This window comes from Kogia breviceps, chromosome 5, assembly GCF_026419965.1.
Source record: "Kogia breviceps isolate mKogBre1 chromosome 5, mKogBre1 haplotype 1, whole genome shotgun sequence".
NCBI classification, from domain to species: Eukaryota; Metazoa; Chordata; class Mammalia; order Artiodactyla; family Physeteridae; genus Kogia; species Kogia breviceps.
The window spans coordinates 37,722,928-37,743,697 of NC_081314.1; the positions used below are offsets into that span (position 1 = coordinate 37,722,928).

General features: G+C 43.4%; 1 pseudogene; it reads right to left on the reverse strand.

Moving 5' to 3' along the window:
• Window positions 1-10,584: 10,584 nt before the first annotated feature.
• Window positions 10,585-11,120, reverse strand: LOC131757298 (S-phase kinase-associated protein 1 pseudogene; annotated as a pseudogene).
• Between the last annotated feature and the right edge of the window lie 9,650 nt (window positions 11,121-20,770).

Genomic DNA, 20,770 nt, shown 5'->3' on the forward strand with positions numbered 1-20,770 from the left:
CCTTATGGGGAGGGTGTGACTGAGTTTCACTGACTGGTTGAGAGGTTGCTGTGGGACCTCCCTGGTGGAACCTGCTGGAAATCTGCCCTCCAGGTGCCAGGGGAAGTTGCTCAGGGGAGCTTCACAGAAGGCACACAGCTCCAGAACCACTTCGGGTGTGCCGGGGGTATCTGGCTGCTGGGTACTGCAGGTTGTCATTCACTGTATGAGTTGGGTGCTGGGGGAATCATTTGTACTGCAGGAGCTGGAGGTGGGAAAAGCTGCCCCTGCAGCAGGAGTCTCACCAGAACCAGGAAGCAAAACTCCTTCCTCCTACCATCTCTCTAGTGCCCTCCACAGACAAAACTTAAATTTCCTGCCAGCAGCCAAAGGGAAATATTTAAAGGGCCCAGATTCATTTGCACAGAGCAGGAAGGAAAGAGTGAATTTTGCTCAGAGAGGCAATAAATTGATAAAAGGTACAAGGGGGAAAACACACACACACACACACACACACACACACACACACACACACACACACACACACGCACGTGTACACACACACATACTTTGGCTGGCTTGCTCTCTGAAGCAGAAGCTTGTGAGCCTTACGTTTTTTTTTTTTCCTGTAGTTGAGATCATTGACAGTACTTTTTTGCAATGTCTGCACTTCCTAATTTCCTGAATTCTAAAAGCAACTTTCTCTTATGTTCATTTCCCCAGCCCCTCCAATGTTTTTGTAAGCTTCTAATCTCTAGTATTAAATCCCTTCCTGTTCAAAATACCTAGAGTGATTTCCGTTTTCCTGAATGAAGTCATTATTGACAAATGTGTAACTTTATTTTTGTTAGTTACTTAAGACCTGTGGCCAGGAATGTACACTTTGAGGCAGTAGTAAGTTCTGTAGTTACATTTAAAATTTTACATATTTCCTTGAAGGTCAGGCTATCAGCCATCTCTTTTCCTGCCTTGAAAAGCACTTTCCCATCCTCTTCCTGTAGACTGAGAAAACTAAGACAGTTCATTGAGCTCTTTTGAAACACTATATAATTTCCAAAGCATGTTCACATGTTATCTCTGACCCTCAGAACAGCCCTATGACAGAGGCAGGAAGGCTGTAATTCATGTGTTCATCCATCTTGTTAACTGAAAAAAAAAAAAAAAGCACACCATTTCACATAGCTCTGGGGAACTGCTCCAAAGAGGTAGCAGGTGAGGTCAGTATATATGTGATTTTGGGGAAGGGGGTATATGTGCAGTGGAGCACACATGTTGGCAGAGGCTGGCTGCTAGTCATGAGGAGCAGGTGTCTCTGTTAATGATTTTTAATGATTTTTCTAGATATGAGAAGATGTAAGAATTTGGGCTCATCAAATCTTCTCCTGAAAATATCGAACTATCTGAAGGCCTGTTCTGCCAGTTTTCCCAGAGCACCGAGGGCCTCCTTCCTGATCTCCACTCTGAACTCCTTTCAGCGGGTGTTGAAGGTCAGCGACTGTGGTGGCTCATGATTTGATCCTTGTAGGGGTAGATGGCAAGTGCCAATTTTTAGTTGGCAATCTGTTTATCTGTTCAGTAAATACTTACTGAACACTTATGGATGTCCCAACTCCCATGCTCTGTGTTGGGATTATGGAAGTAAAAGATAACATCTTTGCCCTCCAGAAGTACAGTCTAAAGGGCAACTAGACAGACAAATATGATACAGTAAGTGCTGAGAGGGATTCTGGAAGCCTGTAGAACAAAGAGACTACCTTTGTTTCCATCTTCAATTACAAGTGAACCTTCATAATGCAGTGGAAGTTCTGTGTTTTGGTGCCATCTTAATTTTTTCTGGAGGTGTTCTTCGACCCCCCTCAAGTACATTTTCAGTGGTGTTTACAGAACCTGACTTAGGCAAAGTTGAGCTTAGAGGAAACTGAGCTTTATTTGTAAAGCTTTTGGGTTGGTTAAAAAAAAAAAGGCAGGAAATCTCATGTAACTCTCACAATCACCCTGTTATCTGGGCATTGTGACCTCCATAATATAGTTGAATAAACTGAGGCTCCAGAGAGATGAATTTGCTTAGTGGCACACAGCCAGGGCTAAGTGCAAGGCCTGGTTAGAACCTGTCCTGTTTCTACAGGCTTTGAAGACATGTTCTATGATGATACCACAGTGTCTCTTAGATGGTGCAAAACTTTGCATTTTTTTGACAGGAACTTTGAAACAGGCAAATAAGTGACAAGTGACTTCGGTTTTCTGGTGTTACTTTTTGAGCTCACATTGTCCCACCTTTTCTTATTTCTGGCATGGTTACCTGCGCTTGGCTTCTCATCTGTCTACGTGGAGGTGGCAGAAAAGGGGTTATCCCATTCTTCAGGTTTGGCTCAGTTGAGCTGAGATGCTTCTTTGTCAGCCTATAGTGCCTGGCCTCCTGGCCTGCTAATACCTTTCTGCTTAGGATCCTCTCTGTGGCAGAATTTAAAAAGCTCTGAGCCTGCCTTGAAATATACGCCTATAGAAGTATAGAAATCCTTGGAGATACTTGCTATGAGTGTGAAAAGGAATCAGGCATAAATTAGCCTTCACTGGTTTATGAGACAGGAAAACACTCGAGAACAGAATAAACTGTTGTTAATCTAGTGAAACACACAGAGAGTGTTATGCTTTCTGAACTAGGCTTTCTCCTTGGTGTCAGGTAGCTACCAAATGCATTTCTTTTCAAAAAAGTTGCTAAGGAAAGATAAGAACCCTTCCCTTGCCCACTGATGTAAAGTCTGCAGGATGGAATTTTGCCTAATCAGCCTTGCTCTCTAAGCTTTCACACAATCAGTGATGTTGGCTTCTCCTGAGGCCTCATTTTAATCTTCATAGATTTCTGAAAACGGAAGCTTTGCCCAGGCTGAGACAAGCGATTCTCCCCTTTCAAACGTTAATTTATTTCTTATTTTGGGTGACTGTTTCCAAACATAGACCGGTTTCTGTACTGCTTGTCCTCATACAAGGGTTTATAATTCTCTCATAGAGGGTTTTACATGAAAATGTCCATATGCTGTAGTTTTAGAAAAAAATATTTTGAGCAGTGAGATGAGAATGGGTTATAGCCAAGTCCTTGTGCAGTCTGAGAATCCCACTTTTAAAATATAACTGTTACAGGCAGTAATCAGAGTGGCTAAAAGTGTGGGCCCTGTTGTCAAGCAGACTTGGGTCTGCATCTTATTTTTGTTGATTATTTTTTTTATTGATCGTTACCGAGTTACTTTTCCTCCCAGATATAGTTTAACTGTCTGAAAAAAGAATACAAGTGGTATCTCCTGTTGATCTCCTTGATCCATGTTTTACCATGGGGTAAAAATTATTTTACAAATTAAATGGCTTTGAGCACCTTCTCCCCACCCCTGTGAAAAGTATCCTGTTTGCCTTTCTAGAAAAACTCTGAATTCTTCTCCCTGCCCTGCCCCGCAAGGCTGATCATGATGAACTTTACGGACTCCAGGCTTTGGTTGGAGCAGCTGATGGGAAGTGTCAGGGAGATTTGCAGGGTGGAGGGAAGTGAGCTCAGGATATTTTTTTCTATCCTCTCTGGATTCCGATAGCGGCTTTTCCCTCGCCTCTCTAGAGGTGGTAAAGGTAAGTATCCCTAGCTAATCTAGGCTACTTCATCTGTCTTGGTTTCCCTTAAGCCCACCTCCATCTTTGAAAACAGTGGCTACTCTGCTGAGGTATCCCATTTGAAGGGCTGTTGGTTTCCTGCTGGGAGCCTGAACTGAAGAAGGCTCTCTCCCTGCAGTTCCTTAAGGATGACAGGGCATGCTTTCTCAATTCAGGGTGGGAGTCCTGCGTGGTATTGCTCAGTGGGCCAGTTTGGGTTGTTGCTGCCATCAGGTGTTGCTGCTGAAATGGGCCTTGTGCCTTCCTTCTGTGTTCCTCCCTGATGATCTGGAGTGAACCCCATCAATCCATTTCTGGTGCCTGATCGTCGAGCCTGGTGTGATCCCAGCCCATGCCTGTGGAGCAGCCATGGGAGGTAGAACACCAGTGCTGCCTCGGGACAAGACCAGCAGTAGCCATTCCACCTGCCTTGGCCTTTGGCCCTTGGGCATCCAGTACACATCAGCGCCGCAGGCCTGACCTCACCCAGCTACTCAGCTCATGGAGTTCTGTCTCTCACACATCCAGCCATCTCCCCCAGCGCAAGCCTGCAGGGCAGGATGGCTCTGTAGTACGTGGCCTTCCTAGTTCTTACACATGCTTTGTGTGGAACAAGTCCGGTCTCTCCCAGAAATTCTATACGTGTTCCATGGAGTCCGTGGTTAGAACTGTGATGCAGTACAGTGGTTTCCTTTGTTTTATATGTTTAAAAACATAATTCTAAGGTGGTGTTGGTAGACTTCACAAGACTGCCAAAAGGGGCCATGGCACCCAAAAACGTCACTTGCTATCTAGCAGGCAGCATCCCCACCTGGTGAGAAACACCTCTTTCTGGGGATATGACACGGGCATGTTAATACTCACTTTGCAGGGTGGTTCAATGAGATGATAAATGAAAGCACTCAGTTTCCACTTGCTCACCGTGGCAGGTACTGTGCTGTTATCTAGTATCATAAAAATCATAAATACCTTAGGTTCTCCATCTTATTCAAGGCAATAATCTGCTTCAAATGTCAGAAAATGGGGAAAAAGATCCTTCTCTTTCTCCGTTTTTCCCAACCTCCTTCCCCACCCCCACTGATATACACTAGCTAGGGAGTTCCTCTGTTTCCAGGAGTGGGGTGATACTTTCCTCTCCTTTCCCCATCCCCAGCCTCCTCTCCTGCCCTGCCTTCCCAGACTCAAGTGAACATCTGCCACAAACCAAATTAGTAAGACGCCTGCCCATAGTAATGGGTTTGCAAGTTAATTTTGCTGTCATTGGTTGGTGCCTGCTTTGTCCTAGGCCCTGTGCTTAATATGAGATGAAACACCTGATCTGGGTTTAATTATTGCACCATTTCATCCAACTGGGTTAAGCTGCCATGGAATGCATTGTATTTCTGACTTCTTACTTCAAGCCAGAATGATATTCTAAAAGGTTGATGAAATATACTTGGAAGAGAATTAATTGCTGGTTTAGGGGAGATTATGACAAATTAATAAAAGGAGACAAAGGAGAGGAGCGGAAACTGATTTCAATTTGACTTAGACAAGGGATAGAAAAAACATATTTTGAACCTTGAGTAAGTTTGCTTAAAATATTTAATGTTGTTTTTATAGTAATTATTTTCTTGAGTTTTATTTCCTAGAAGTTGAAGGGTGGATTGAATGATGTATTATGAATCAAGAAATTGTAAACTGGGTATTGTTTGGACAGTTGATACTTAAGAAACTGGTTTTTGTTGTTTTAAACTTTGTCTGAAGCACAATTTTACAACTGAATAAGATACCTGTGGGGATTGGTGGAAAAATATTTGCAAAGTGTTTTGTCCTTAGAGCAAAGCCTTTTATTGGTTGAGGGATTAGCATTAATGTTCCTTTGTGTAAGATTTTAGTTTGGACCTGTTATCTTAATATTGCCCTCAGAATCCACCATGCTAGAATCTTCAGTAGCTTTTACATTAGGTATATTGAGCTTAATGAACTTTGAACAAGCCAGGAAGCATTTAGAGATGAGGCTGTACCTCTTGGCTCTTTGGAATCTGGGCAGCCCTGAGCACACGGACTCAAAGAATTTCCAGCCTGCAATGACATTTTTCGTGCCATACTTGGAGCTCCAAAGTATAGCGGCACATGTGTGGACTTTAGAATTAACACATTTGGGTTCAGATGCTAGTTCTGCCACTTACTAGCTGTGTGATCTTAGAGGTTTACTTAACCTCTTTGAGCCTTGGTTTACTCATTTGCAATAAAGGAATAATAATGGCAACCTTGAAGCCTTGTTTTAAAGATTAGAATTAGTGAAAATCAAGATTTTCTTATGATGCCAGGCGCAGAGTCAGTGCTAAATATATGGTAGAAGTTGTTAGGATTATCTCTATCTCCTGTTTCTCTACAATTTTTTTTAATGTTTAAATGTAGTGTCTCTAAGCACCTTCTCCCGTTGCGGAGCACAGGCTCCGGACACGCAGGCTCAGCGGCCATGGCTCGCAGGCTCAGCGGCCATGGCTCACAGGCCCAACCGCTACACGGCATGTGGGATCTTCCTGGACCAGGGCACGAACCCGTGTCCCTTGCATCGGCAGGCAGACTCTCAACCACTGCGCCACCAGGGAGGCCCTAAATGTAGTGTCTCTAAAAGGCACAAACACTGTAAGGACCAGAATCTAGGTGCACAGCTGGCACAGAATGAATAATTGTTGAATTAACTGGATGAGCTCCTTCCATTTTCAGGTGATCGCTAACATCCCATCTCATACCAATTTCTTTATAAAAAATTTTTATTGAAGTATAGTTGATTTACAATGTTGTGTTAGTTTCAGGTATACAGCAAAGTGAATCAGTTATATATATACATATATTCACTCTTTTTCAGATTCGTTTCCCATATAGGTCATTACAGGGTATATTGAGTAGAGTTCCCCTGTGTTACACAGTAGGTCCTTATTAGTTATCTGTTTTATATAATAGTAGTGTGTATGTGTCAATTCCAATCTCCCAATTTATCCCTCCCCCCCTTAGCCCCTGGTAACCATAAGTTTGTTTTCTGTGTCTGTGACTCTATTTCTGTTTTGTAGATAGATTCATTTTAGTGTCAGTTTCTACGAGTCTATGAACGACCCTTATGGACAAGTGGTGTTACTGCTGGGAGCGGGAGTGTTGTGTGTGCAGCCACGTTTATGAGTAAAGATCTGCCTGCAAGTGTCTAGGGGAGAGGAGGCGGGCAGCGTGGACAGGGTGAGGTTGTGTTTCAGGAGAGTGGCTCACCCTGGGCACTCCTCTCTGTGGCTCTGACACTGTCCCTCCGAGCAGGGCCCGAGGAGGCTGCTGGGAGAGGCCGTGGAAGGTATCTTGAAGGCACTTCGGCCTGTGAACAGAAAATGTGTTTCACAAAGTGAGTAGATTTGTTCTTTTTTTTAAAAATTGAAGTATAGTTGACTTACAGTATTATATTAGTTTCAGCAGAGTGACTTGATAGTTTTATGTATTATGCCCCATACAAAGTTATTACAACATGATTATTTTCTCTGTGCTGTACATTATATCCTCATGACTTATTTATTTTATAACTGGCAGTTTGTACCTCTTAATCCCCTCAACTATTTCACCCATCCCCCCCAACCCCTTACCCCAGCAACTACTAGTTCACTGTATCTATGAATATGTCTCTGTTTTGTTATATTTGTTTTGTTTTTTAGGTTCTACATATAAGTGAAAACATAAAGTATTTGTCTTTTTCTTTCTGACTGATTTCACTTAGCATAATACCCTCTAGGTTCATTCATGTTGTCACAAATGGCAAGATTTCATATATATGTATATAACATATCTTCTTTATCCATTTATCTATTGATGGACGCTTAGGTTACTTCCATATCTTGACTATTGTAAATAATGTTGCAATGAACATTAAGGTGCATATATCTTTTCAAATTAGTGTTTTCATTTTCTTCATAAATACCCAAAAGTGGAAATGCTGGATTGTATGGTGGTTCTATTTTTAATTTTTTGAGGAATCTCCATACTGTTTTCCATAGTGGCTGCATTCAATTTACATTCCCACCAGCAGTGTACGAGGGCTCCCTTTTCTCCATATCCTCACCAGCACTTGTTATTTGCAGTCTTTGTGTGTGTGTGTTTTATTTTTTTTAACATCTTTATTGGAGTATAATTGCTTTACAATGGTGTGTTAGTTTCTGCTTTATAACAAAGTGAATCAGCTATACATATACATATATCCCCATATCTCCTCCCTCTTGCGTCTCCCTGCCATTCTCTCTATCCCACCTCTCATTATGGTTTTGATTTGCATCTCTCTGATGATTAGTTATGTTGAGCATCTTTCATGTGCCTGTTGGCTATTCATATTTCTTCTTTGGAAAAATGCCTATTCAGATCCTCTGCCCATTTTTTTAATCGAGTTTTTTAAAAAAAATTTATTTAATTTATTTTTGGCTGCATTGGGTCTTGTTGCTGTGTGGGGGCTTTCTCTAGTAGTGGGGAGTGGGGCTACTCTTCATTGTGGAGAGCGGGCTCTAGGCACGTGGGCTTCAGTAGTTGTGGCACATGGGCTCAGTAGTTGTGGCTTGTGGGCTGTAGAGCTCAGGCTCAATAGTTGTGGTGCACGGGCTTAGTTGCTCTGTGGCATGTGGGATCTTCCTGCAGCAGGGCTCAAACCCGTGTCCCCTGCACGGGTTCAGGCTGTATTTCCCCCATTGTATATTCTTGCCTCCTTTGTTGTAGATTCATTTACCAAATAAACGTGGGTTTATTTCTGGGCTCTCTGTTCCATTCCATTGATCTACGTGTCTGTGTTTGTGCCAGTACTGTACTATTTTGATTACTGTAGCTTTGTAGTATAGTCTGAAGACAGGGTGCATGATACCTCCAGCTCTCTCCTTTCTCAAGATTGCCTTGGCTATTCAGAGTGTATTTTTCATTTCAGTTGTTGTATTTTTCAGCTCTGATTGGTTCTTTTTAATATTTTCTAACACTTTGTTGAAGTTTTTACTGTGTTGCTGTATTCTGCTGAGTTTGGTGAGCATTTTAATTACTGTTGCTTTGAACTCTTTTTTTTTTTTTTTTTTCAGTACCTGGGCCTCTCACTGTTATGGCCTCTCCCGTTGCAGAGCACAGGCTCCGAGGCCATGGCTCATGGGCCCAGCCGCTCCGCGGCACGTGGAATCTTCCCGGACCGGGGCACAAGCCTGTGTCCCCTGCATCGGCAGGAGGACTCGCAACCACTGCGCCACCAGGGAAGCCCGCTTTGAACTCTTTATCAGGTAAATTATTTACAACCATTTCATTAGGATTTTCTCCTGGGGTTTTATTTTGTTCTTTCATTTGGAACAAATTACTTTTTAAAAAAAAAATTTTTTATTGGAGTATAGTTGATTTACAATGTTGTGTTAGTTTCAGGTGTACAGCAAAGTGAATCAGTTATACATATGTCCATGTTTTTAAGATTCTTTTCCCATATAGGCCATTACAGAGTGTTGAGTAGAGTTCCCTGTGCTATACAGTAGGTCCTTATTAGTTATCTATTTTATATATAGTAGTGTGTATATGTCAATCCCAGTCTTGCAGTTTATCCCTCCCACCCCCCCAATCCCTTGGTAACCATGTTTGTTTTCTACATCTGTGACTCTACTTCTGGAACAAATTACTTTGTCATCTCATTTTGCCTGGTTTTCTGTGTTTGTTTCTATAAGGTAGGTGAAACAGTTACCTCTCCTCGTCTTGAAGGTGTGGCCTTGAGTAGGCACGTCCCTATGCAGACTGTGTGTGCCTGCAGCTTTGGTGGGAGGGCTGGATCTGGAGCTGGGTGTGTACTGGGGTTTTTCCCAAGGCAGGTGGGGGGCTGCTGCCTTGTCAGGAGGGCTGGAGCTTGATCTGGGCATGGGTTGGGGGCTTCTAAGGCAGTCTTGGCTGGATGGCTAAATCTCCAGGCTCTTTTTAATCTGCTGCTTTGTGCTTATGAGCTTGGGTGTGACCCTTTAAGAGTGGAGTCTTGGTTTCCTACAGCCCTCAGGCTTCCCTGGATGTAAACCCTGCTGGTTTTCAAAGCCAGTTATGGGGGTTCGTCTTCCCTGTGCTGGACCCTGGACCTGGGGTGCCCAGTTGTGGAGCCAAAACCCCTCATCCTTAGGGGGGACCTCTGAGTTTGTGATATCCCCTCCTGTTTGTGGGTTGCTGCTCTGGGGGTGTGGGTCCTGACTAGATTATGTCTCTGCCCCTCCTTCCTGTCTCAATATGGCTTATTCTTAATATCCCTATAAGGACTGTCCTGCTAGTCTTCAGATCATTCTTGGGGAGACTTGTTCTACATGTAGCTGTGGTTTTGGTATGTCCACGGGAGGAGGTGTGCTCAGGATCTTCTATGTATTATAAATAATTTTATGCCAATAAATTTGAAATTTGAAATGATTACATTACTAAAATAAAACTTACCAAAACTAATCCAACAAGAACTAAAACCCCTATAAACCTGTTTTTTTCTTTTTTTAAAAGAACTTCTTGTGAAGAAATATCAGGCCCCAAAACTTTTTTGACAAATTCTTTTACATTTCAAGGAATAGATCCTTGGAATTTTACACAAAAACATCCAGAAAGAAGAAAAAGAGGGAATTCTCCATAACTCATTTTTAGAGACTGGCATAACCTTTGTTTTTAATTTCTTTTGCAAGTTGTCTTATTTACAATGTCAACTTTTTAAAAGTCACTAAACTGGTCAATAAACTAGACAGAAATTGCTTTACAAAAAGAGAGAAAGCCCCAAATGCCACTTTCTATAGAGAATCAACAGTTTTATTCAGAGCAAAGAAAAAAGAAACTTTTGATCATACTAGAAGAAACTCAGCCATAGGGTTTGGAATCTGTACTGAAACTACACATGCAATGAGGACAATATTCCACTAATAAAATTTGTTTGCTGCTGCATTTGTCGATTGTTTTTCTAATATTAACATTTATAAACAGAGCATTGCAACTAGTATTTGGAACAATTCTTACAGTGTTACAGCGTCAGGCACAAAATTTCACTTCTCACACCACTGGTTCTCTTTGGGTACCTGGGCTTCCTCTTCTTCCGTAAAATCATTTTTGATGTTGAATGTCTTTCAAATCTCCTCAGGAGTTTTCCTCTTGATCATAATGGCAACCGTCTTGTAGATAACATCAGGCAAACCTTTGATGTCTAAGTAGTTTGCAGCGAGGATCAGCTCAAAAAGTGTTCCTTGGTCAACTTTCAGGAATTCTTGATCTGAAGCAGGGATGTCATCTGTTCACTTTTCTTTGTCCTCACCATCCTCAGGAGGAGGAGGATCATCTTTGTGGTGGGTGCACCACTGAATGACCTTTTTAATATTGCTGCGTTAACATTTGGCAAAGGGACTGGGTCATCATCTCCTTCATCATCCATTCCCAAATCTTCCAACATGGTCTTGATAGTCACAGACTGTTTGGCAATTTCAACATCAACTTGGGAATATCTCTCCATTAGAACTCCGCAACGTAATTGAAGACATGGTGTTAGGTCCCAAGGAGACTGTGGGCTGGAGGCTGTTGAGAGCAGGGCGGTGTCTGCAAACAGAAAAACAGAAAGGCAGAGAACAAGGCCAACATCTGCTCTGTTTCATTCTTGACATGATTTATCTGTGGTGCTTTTTTATCTGTGCCTGCTTTTTTCTTGGCTAGGGTTGACAGACATTTGTCTATTTTAGTATCTTTCCAAAGGACTGATTTTTAGCTTTGTTGATTCTGTCTCTTTATATATCCTTATTTTATTTTATTATTATTTTTTAGAGCATAGTTGATTTACAATGTTGTGTTAGTTTCAGGTGTACAGCAAAGTGAATCAGTTATACATATACATATATCTCCTCTTTTTTAGATTCTTTTCCCATATATGTCATTACAGAGTATTGAGTAGAGTTCCCTGTGCTATACAGTAGGTCCTTATTAGTTATCTATTTTATATATAGTAGTGTGTATATGTCAATCCCAATCTCCCAATTTATATAGACAGATCTATATGGATATAGAACAAAGTGGAAAAATCATATATCATTACCTTTATATTATATATACATATGTATAAGATATATGTTCCCTTTTATCTCATTCCATTTTTCCCCTCTGTTTAGAAGTTTTATGTTTTATGTATATTATTTTGGTGATAACCATTTATATTTTAACATGCCTATTTAACAAAGTCTAAAGTTTGTATATATTTTTGCCTTCTTCCTGACAATACATTGAGCATAGAATATTATAATTCTCATCATCCTCTCTCAGTTTATATGTTATTCTTTTTCAGCATTCTAGTTCTGTCCTGCCTTCTTTCTCATTATCCATTATTATTATTATTTTAAACAGTTCATATTTGTTTAGATTTCCTCACATGTTTACTAACATCTTTGACCACTGTCTTTCTTGAGTCTCAGATCTTTGATCAGAGATATGTTTCCTTAGGCCTGAAGTACATCCTTTAGAATTTTCTTTACCAAAGGACTATTGGTGGTAAATTCCTTCAGTTTTTGACCTAAATTCTTTCAAGAAACTGACTTTAATTCTTCCTTGTTCTTGAAAGAAGTTTCTTTGGGTATAAAAATCTAGGCTGACATTTATTTTCTTTATGCACATTAAATATATTATTTCACTGTCTTTCAGCTTTCATTTTTGCTTCTCTGAGTTCAACTATAATTGCCATTCCTAAGTTGATGATATTTTTTTCTCCCTTTTTATGATCTTCTCTTTTTCTTTGGTGTTCGGAAGCTTCACTGCTTTGTCTCAGTGAGAATTTCTAAAAAACCCCTTGATGTGACGATTGCTGTCTTTCACCAATTCTGTACATTCCCTTCATGGTTTCCTTGAATAGTATTTCCACTCAATGCCTCTATTATTTCCACCTGAAACTCCAAGTAGACATAAGTTGGACCCTTTTGTATTCTCTATGCCTTCAGACCTCTATTTTATATTTCTCTCTCTTTGTCTCTGTGAAGTGCATCCTGGTGCATATTTTCAAAGTTGTCATTTTCCTTAAACATGTAAAATGTTGTTATTTTTCATTTTGCATTGTAAGGTTCCAGTATCTGAAGTCTTTGTGGGATTGAGTGTATGGTTTGTTGTTTTTCCTGCCTCTCACCTGTGGTATGTTGTTTCTCCATGTTTAGTACTTTTATACTGTGAGCTGTTTGTTTCCCTTGGAACTTTATCTATGAGAATTTTTTGAGGCCTGGGATGATGGTGTACTCCAGTGAGGGTTTGTGTTTGCTCCTGCCATTTACCTTGGCATATTCCTACCCCAGGGCTGACTTTATTTTTTTATATATTTACTTTTAAATTAATTAATTTTTATTTATTTATTTTGGCTGCATTGGGTCTTCGTTGCTGCAGGCGGGTTTTCTCTAGTTGTGGCGAGTGGGGCCCACTCTTCGTTGTGGTGCGCAGGCTTCTCATTGTTGTGGCTTCTCTTGTTGTGGAGCACGGGCTCTAGGCATGCAGGCTTCAGTAGTTGTGGCACGTGGGCTCAGTAGTTGTGGCTCGCGGGCTCTAGAGCACAGGCTCAGTAGTTGTGGCGCACAGGCTTAGTTGCTCCCCGGCATGTGGGATCTTCCCGGACAAGGGCTGGAACCCGTGTCCCCTGCATTGGCAGGCGGATTCTTAACCACTGCGCCACCAGAGAAGTCCTTCCAGGGCTAACTTTAAATTAAATTCTGTACTTGAGGTGTGTGTGTGAGCGTGTGTGTGTTTATCACATAATTAGTGTGTATTTGGACTACAAACCTATGTGAGAGCTGGTTTGTGGTAGTGAATTTTTTTAAGAAATCTAAAAAATTTTAGGCAGTGCTAAGGATGAAAGAGGCAAATTTGTTTTTCTCTTTGTGTGTTTTCACTGAAGGGTATAGTTAGACTCTTTACTTGGGTGGCCCTAGAGTTTTCCTCTGTTGTCTGCATCCCTATAGCTTTGAGCACCAAGGCTTTCTTTCCATTTAGGCCGTTGCTTCAATTGAAATGTTTATTACCTTTTTCTGGCACTACTGTAATAGCTGCTTTGTTTCTTGGTCCAAGGATTTCCCCCTCTCTCTCATTTTTAAGCTGCTGTCAGAGTGATCTTTCTAAAAAATCAAAAGGATAATCTGATTGTCATACAGACAGAGAAGAAACATCTGACGTGAAAAGAATTTCACAACTGTCCGTAGGCTGTAGTTGGACTCTCCCCTCAGCCACAGCAGACTCTCCAGCCACTCGCCTACCCTGTGCATTCTGTACTCAGCTGTGCTAGATTCTTCATCATTTTCTGAATAATCTTCAGCATCTTCTTGCCGTTGCACATGCTGGGATCCCACCTGGGACACCTCTGAACCTCATGACTGGGACCAGGGCAAGGCAAGTGAGTGTCTGGGCTGCAGAATTTAAGGAGACACTTGCTGTCAGGCTCGTACAGGTGCTGTCTTGCTTCTGCCGAATGAACTGCCTAATGCAGTTGTCAAAGTCAAACTCATGTGTTACCTGTTTACCTTCCTACAGAAGGAAAGTAGCCTGTGCTAAATACCATATCCCGGGAGGACAGGAGCCATGTCTGTTAGGTATTGTTTCACCAGTGTCTGGAACAGTACCCCACAGAGCAGGTGCTCAGTAAGTACTTGGTGAATGAATGAATAAATAAGTAGATTCTGAGTTTCTTGATGGCAGAGAATAAGTCATGTTCCTCTGTTCCCTGCTGTCTTATAATTCATTCATTCTGGATCCGTGAAAGATATTTGTTTGTTAGTTGCACACGTGGAAGGAGGAGGCTCTGTTTAGTCCTTTCCAGGCCTGGCAGCTTTCTGGGTGAACCTCAGTGCTGTGACTCACATGTTGTCTGCTTGCTTACAGCTCCTTCCTCTTGATGTTTTATGGAGGGCGTGGATGCAGGTGGGTGAGGCTTTCAAAGCTGGCTGGCCATCAAATCACTGGGAAGATGTTAGGGTACACAGGAATTCTTGAACCCCTTTCCCAGAGTCTCTTTTTCCATTTTTCTGAGGCAAAATCCAGGAGTCTGCACTTTTGCAAAATCACTATGTGGTTCTGGTAATCAGTCAAGCGTGGGCACCAGGACACCACAGCACCAACTGTCTAATTTTAATTTTCCAAATATTCGCATGCATTTTAAAAGAATAGTGATTGCTACAACAATTTCAGAATCCTGCATGTTTTAAAAATACCTACACATCTGCAAAATGTTTCTTAAACATGCCACGAGATATTCATACGGTTCAAATTTGACCTCTATTTATTACCCATCTTCAGGAAGATTCTAATGCCATCCCAGATGACACCGTGCTAAATGGATGGACTGGAAAGTGTTGGCAGTGAAGAAAGCAGAAAGGAGGAAAAAGGTGGAATGTAAAATAATTGCAGTTTCTACAGAAAATAACTTCCTCATCAGAGAAGGAATTCCATAAATAATTGAGAAAGCTGACGGAACATTTAAAATAGCTGAAGGAAAAACACGCACATTCAATGTGAGCCTCGACCCTGCAGTGATGGTTAGATCTGAGAAGTACGTTGCAGGCGTTTGGGAGTAATGGGTGTCATGGAGGCGTCATATTCAAAGCCGTTGAAAATAACCCACTCCCTGAGAAATAAACACCTAGCCTAAGCCCTTAGGAATTCTCAGTGAGGGACAGAAATAGCTCCTGTAGTTCCCATTGCTCTTTAATTTCTACTCCTACTATTTCATTATTCATCATTTCTGTGCAGTTTGCTTCGTCTATTTATTTAAAATGCGATTCCAGACGACAGGCAGCAGTCCCAGTGTTCTGTGTCTTGCATAGCCCTTTCCACTCCGGGAAACAGAAATTATATAACTTGTTTTCAGTTGTGCAGATGGGGGAGGATTCACATGTTTGGTTTGGTGAGCTTCCAGGAAATAATTTTAAGTGTTTATCTAAAGTTTATTCAGACTGTCTTGATCTAGAAGTTAGACAGGAAACCTAGCAGCGAACTGAAAGAAACCAGGCTCTGAAGAGGGGGAACTCAATAAGTGTAGCCAGAAGGGTTGAACTGTGACACCCTGGGGTATTTACACCATGGAAAGCGGGAGGCTCGATTCGAGGGCTTATGTGATTTAGAAGCTGCGTCAGTATCAATATTTGCTACCACTTCCTGTTGCTCGTTGGTCTGGTTGCTGTTGCTATATAATAACCTGCCCTAACACTTCATAAACTGGTATAAACTGGTATAAACTTTCACCTCGCTCATGATTTTGTGGGTGAGGAATCTAGAAAGGGCTCGGCTGGGTGGCTCTTGCGGAGGTTGCAGTCAGATGCTTGTCGTCTGCAGGATTTACTGAGCTAGGTGTCCACGCAGGCTCCGTTACGTGGCTGACTGCTGGCTGTCCACTGGGAGCACTAAGAGCTTTGTCGCGTCGTTCCCTGGAACATCTATGTGTGGACTCTCCATCATGATGAGCTGAGTTAGTCAGACTCCCTGCGTGGGAGCCGACCTCTCCCAGAGCAGGCATCCCACGAGGGGAGGCAGAACCTGGATGGCCTTCCTTGACCTATCCACGGAGAGCACTTCCATGGCACTCTATTGGCCAAAGTGGCCACAAGTCTGCCCAGACTCAATGGGAGAAGACGTGTCCTTCACCTCTTCACAGGAGGAGTGGGAAGGAATTTGTGGCCATTAAAAAAATTCACACTCACATAAAACCCAGACATTACATAAAATATTGGGTTGGCCAAAAAGTTCGTTTGGGTTTTTCTGTAAAATCTTGGGAAAAACAGGAACGAACTTCTTAGCCAGCCCAATGTATAGCTTACTTAATCCTCACAAAACCCTATGAGGTAGGTACTATTATTGTTCATGTTTTACAGATAGGAAATCGAGGTTCAGAGAGGTTAAGTCATTTGCCATAGGTTGCACAGCTAGTAAGAGATTGAGTGGTACATGAACCTACAACTGTCTGTCTCCAAATGTTTTCTGCCTGTGTTGAGTTGCACAGTGTTTTAAAGGCTCAAACGTTGTCTCAGATCTCAGTCATTGCAGCTATTCTAGGCAACTGGATAATTCCACCCAGTCTAGAATGCCAACACATGAAGTGCCAGTTTGGGTATCTTGTCAGTCCGTTTGAAGCAAGGAGCATTCATCTGAGGATGTGGTCCTTTGCCCTGAGGTAGAGAGCTGCTCAGTCCCTTATCCAGAGATGGAATCTGGCCTGTATCACTCAAGTAGCCCAAGACAAAAGTAGGATCTTGTGTGATACTGGGAGAGGGGAGGGGAGGTTACAGTGGCTTCCCTGAGGTAGGTGGGTACATGTGAAGCAGATGTGGTAATTATAGGGGAGGACCCCGCAGCAGGGGTGTCAGCTGGTCATTGGCCTGTCCAGTGTGAACTATGCCAAGTGCCCGTGTGGACTCGTGGACAGATAGAACCACAGAGCGTGTTCGGGGGCCTGCCTGGCTGAGAGCAGAGGCTTTCCTGAAAGGCCCAGAGACAGGCAGGCCCAGGCTGAGAGGGGTCGAGAACAGAGCTTGACAGTCAGAGGAGGGCATTGAGACGACCCCAGGGGAGGGCCTTATAGAGCACCTGCTGCCCAAGGCACACAGTTATGATTATCCTCCCATTTGTGGGTCGCCTGCCCCAGGGTGTGGGTCTTTGCTGGAGGGCAAAGACCTTGGGCGGTAATTCTCCTTTTCTTCCTCAATCTTTTCCTCACTTCTACTGTTTAATAAATATTTGTGGATAGCATCCTGGGCCCCTGGAAATAGAGTGAGGAGCGAGTTAGGCATCTTTGCCCTCATGGAGCTTACAATCTAGGTGGAGGAGCAGAGCCATTAGATGAATAATTACACGTGTAATACCTGATGACCAAGTGATAAGTTCTGACAGAGACTTCTAACTGCCCCCTCCCCGTCCACTCTGCTCTTTTTAGCAGTGGAGTCGCCTAGGATAGTAACAGGGTATGTGGCTATAAACTATCGATAAATTTCCCAGCCTCCCACGCAGCTAGGAGTGGTCATGTGAGTCAGTTCAGGCTAATAAAAGTGATGGGTGTCACTTCCATGTCCTGTCCTTAAAAATGAAGACTAGTTGCCCTATATCTTTCCCCCGCTCCTTCCCACTAGCAGGTAAATAGTAGCAATTTGAGCAGATACCTTGGACCTAGAGATCGAAGTTTTCCATGGAGGGTGGTCTTGCCAGTTTTTGTCCCCTATTGTTATAATGACAGATTAGCTTTTACCCTAAACGAATACCACAGTAGTTGTATGAAAAAGTATAGTGTGAAACAACGAGATACCCCTACACGCCTATCAGAATGGCCAAAATCCAGAACACTGACAACACCAAATGCTGGCGAGGATGTGAAGCAACGGGAACCCTCATCACTGCTGGTGGGAATGCAACATGGTGCAGCCACTTTGGGAGACAGTTTGGTGGTTTCTAACAAAATCAGGCATACTCTTATCGTATGATCCAACAATCACACTCCTTGGCGTTTATACAAAGGAGTTGAAAACTTATGTCCACGCATAAACCTGCACATGAATGTTTATAGCAGCTTTAATTATAGTTGCCAAAACTTGGAAGCAACCAAGATACCCTTCCAGGGGTGAATGGATACATGAACTGTGGTTCATCCAGACAATGGAGTGTTATTCATTGCTGAAAAGAAACAAGTTGTCAGGCCAGGAAAAGACACGGAAGAAACTTAAATGCATGTTACTAAGGCAGAGAAGCCAATAGGAAAAGGCTACGTGCTACATGATTCTCACTATATGACACTCTGGAAAAGGCAGAACTATGGAGACAGTAAAAAGATCAGTGGTTACCAGAGGTTGAAGGGGTGGGGAGAGATGAACAGGTGGAGCACAGGGGATTTTTAGGGCAGCAGAACTGTTCTGTATGATGCTGTAACGATGGATATATGTCATTCTACATCTGTCCAACCCATAGAATGTATGACACCAAGAGTGATCTGTAATGTAAACTTGGACCCTGGGTGATAATGGTGTGTTTGTGTACGTTCATCACTTGTAACAAATGTGTCACTTTGGTGAGGGTTGTTGATAATAGGGAGGTGATTCGGTGGGAAGGGGCAGAAGGTATTATATGGGAAATCTGTACCTTCTCAGTTTTGCTATGAACCTAAAACTGCTCTTAAAAAAAAAGTGCAGTGTGCTATATGGCCAAATGGCTAGTGAGGCTACCTGATTAAGGGTTAGTTAGGATGAGCAGTTTCCGTCTTCTGACTGAAACAAATAAAGAGTTGACAAAATAAGCAGAATAACAAAATAACAGTTTGTAGTTGTTTCTTTTAGTGCTTGCTTTGAAGATGGTCTCTGGGTTAACGCCCTTTTCTTGCAGACCGAAGAAAAACCTGGATTAGGGTTGCTTTCCCAAAAAACCCCCCAAAACAAAAAACCCCACAGGGGGCCCAGTTAAATTTGAATTTCAGACAGACAGTGAATACTTTTAAGTATAAATGTTCCATGCAATATTTGGGACATACTTATACTAAATTTTTTTCTTTTGTTTACCTGAGTTCAAATTTAACTGGGCCTGGTGTTATTTTTATTTGCCGAGTTGGACAACTTCAGCCTGGACTCAAGTCCCTGTTGGACTCAAGGAGCTCAATCCTTTCTTCTTAAGGTTTATTTGTCTTTATATCCACAATGCCTGGCACATAGTAGGAACCCAGTAAATGATCAATTTAGCCTCTGAGATGAACAGTGATAAATCACTAAGAATCGTCTGAAATGTGAAACCCATAGCGGGTCAAAACTGTGCATTCTTTCAACGGTCTGAATTTGCCATGACCAAAAATGCTTAGAGTTTTGGTTTGTCCACACATTGTCTGAGATTGTCTGTCCGTTGAGATGATCTTTAAAAAGTGGATTAAGAGGAGTGGCCAAGACAGCACAGCAGCTCACTTCCTCCTATGGGCGCACAACTATTGACAGAGAAAGACTGGAAGAGCAGCTGAAAAGATCCTTTCCGACTAATGATACAAAGAAGGAACCACAACGAGACAGGTAGGAGGGCTGGAGACATGGTATAGTCAAGACCCACACCCCTGGGCAGGTGACCCACAAACGGGAGGATAATTATAATTGTGGAGGTTCTCCCCAAGGAGTGAGGGGCCTGAGCCCCACATTGGGCTCCACGGCCCGAGGGTCCTGCACGAGGAAGATGAGCCCCCAGAACGTTTGGCTTTAAGGCCAGTGGGGTTTACTTCTGGGAGAGCCAAAGGACTGTGGGAAACAGAGACTCCACCCTTAAAAGGTGAGCACAAAATCTCACACACTCCGGGACCCAGGGCAGAAGCAATAATCTGAAAGGAGCCTGGGTCAGACCCACATGCTGATCTTGGAGAGCCTCTTGGAGGGTCAGGAGGTATCCGGGACTCCCCCTGGGGACACAGACACTGGAGGCAGCCATTTGGGGGAGCTTGTTCTACCATGTGGACACTGGTGCTGGCAGGTGCCATTGTGAAATCCTCCCTCCGGCTCATTAACACCGGGGCCCGGCCCTGATCACCAAACTGCCAGCACTGGTACTGGGACACCTCATGGGTGGGTAGGAACACAGACCCATCCACCAGCAGGCCTGCTGCCTTAAGATCCACTGAGCCCACAGCTGCCCCAGGACCTGGCCCTGTCCACCAGAGGGCCAAGGACTTGGCCTCGTCCACCAGTGCACCAACACTAGCCCTGGGACCTCCTGAGCCTTGGCCCTGGCCACCAGTGGGCTGACACCAGCTCTGGGACCGCTGGGCCCTGCAGCCAGAGACCCCAGGACCAGGCTCTGCCCACCAATGGGCCAGCGCTAGCAGCAGGACCTGACTTCACCCACCAGTGGATGAGCATCAGTCCCAGGACCTACCAGGACCACCACAGCCCTGTAGCCTGCTGTGTCAGGACCCAGCCCACCCACCATCCAGCAGGCACCAGCCCCAGAACCCCATGGGTCCTGGCCCTGCCCGCCAGCAGACCAGCACCAGCTGCAAGACACCTTGGGCCCCTTAGCCACGGTCCCGGGATCTGCTCCCACCCATCAGTGTGCCAAACCCCAAGGCCCTGCAGCCAGAGACTCCAGCCCCCAGCCCCCAGCCCCACCTACCAGTGAGCCTGTACTAGCCCTGTGACCCACTGAGCCCTGGCCTTGTCCACCAGCAGGCCTACACTAG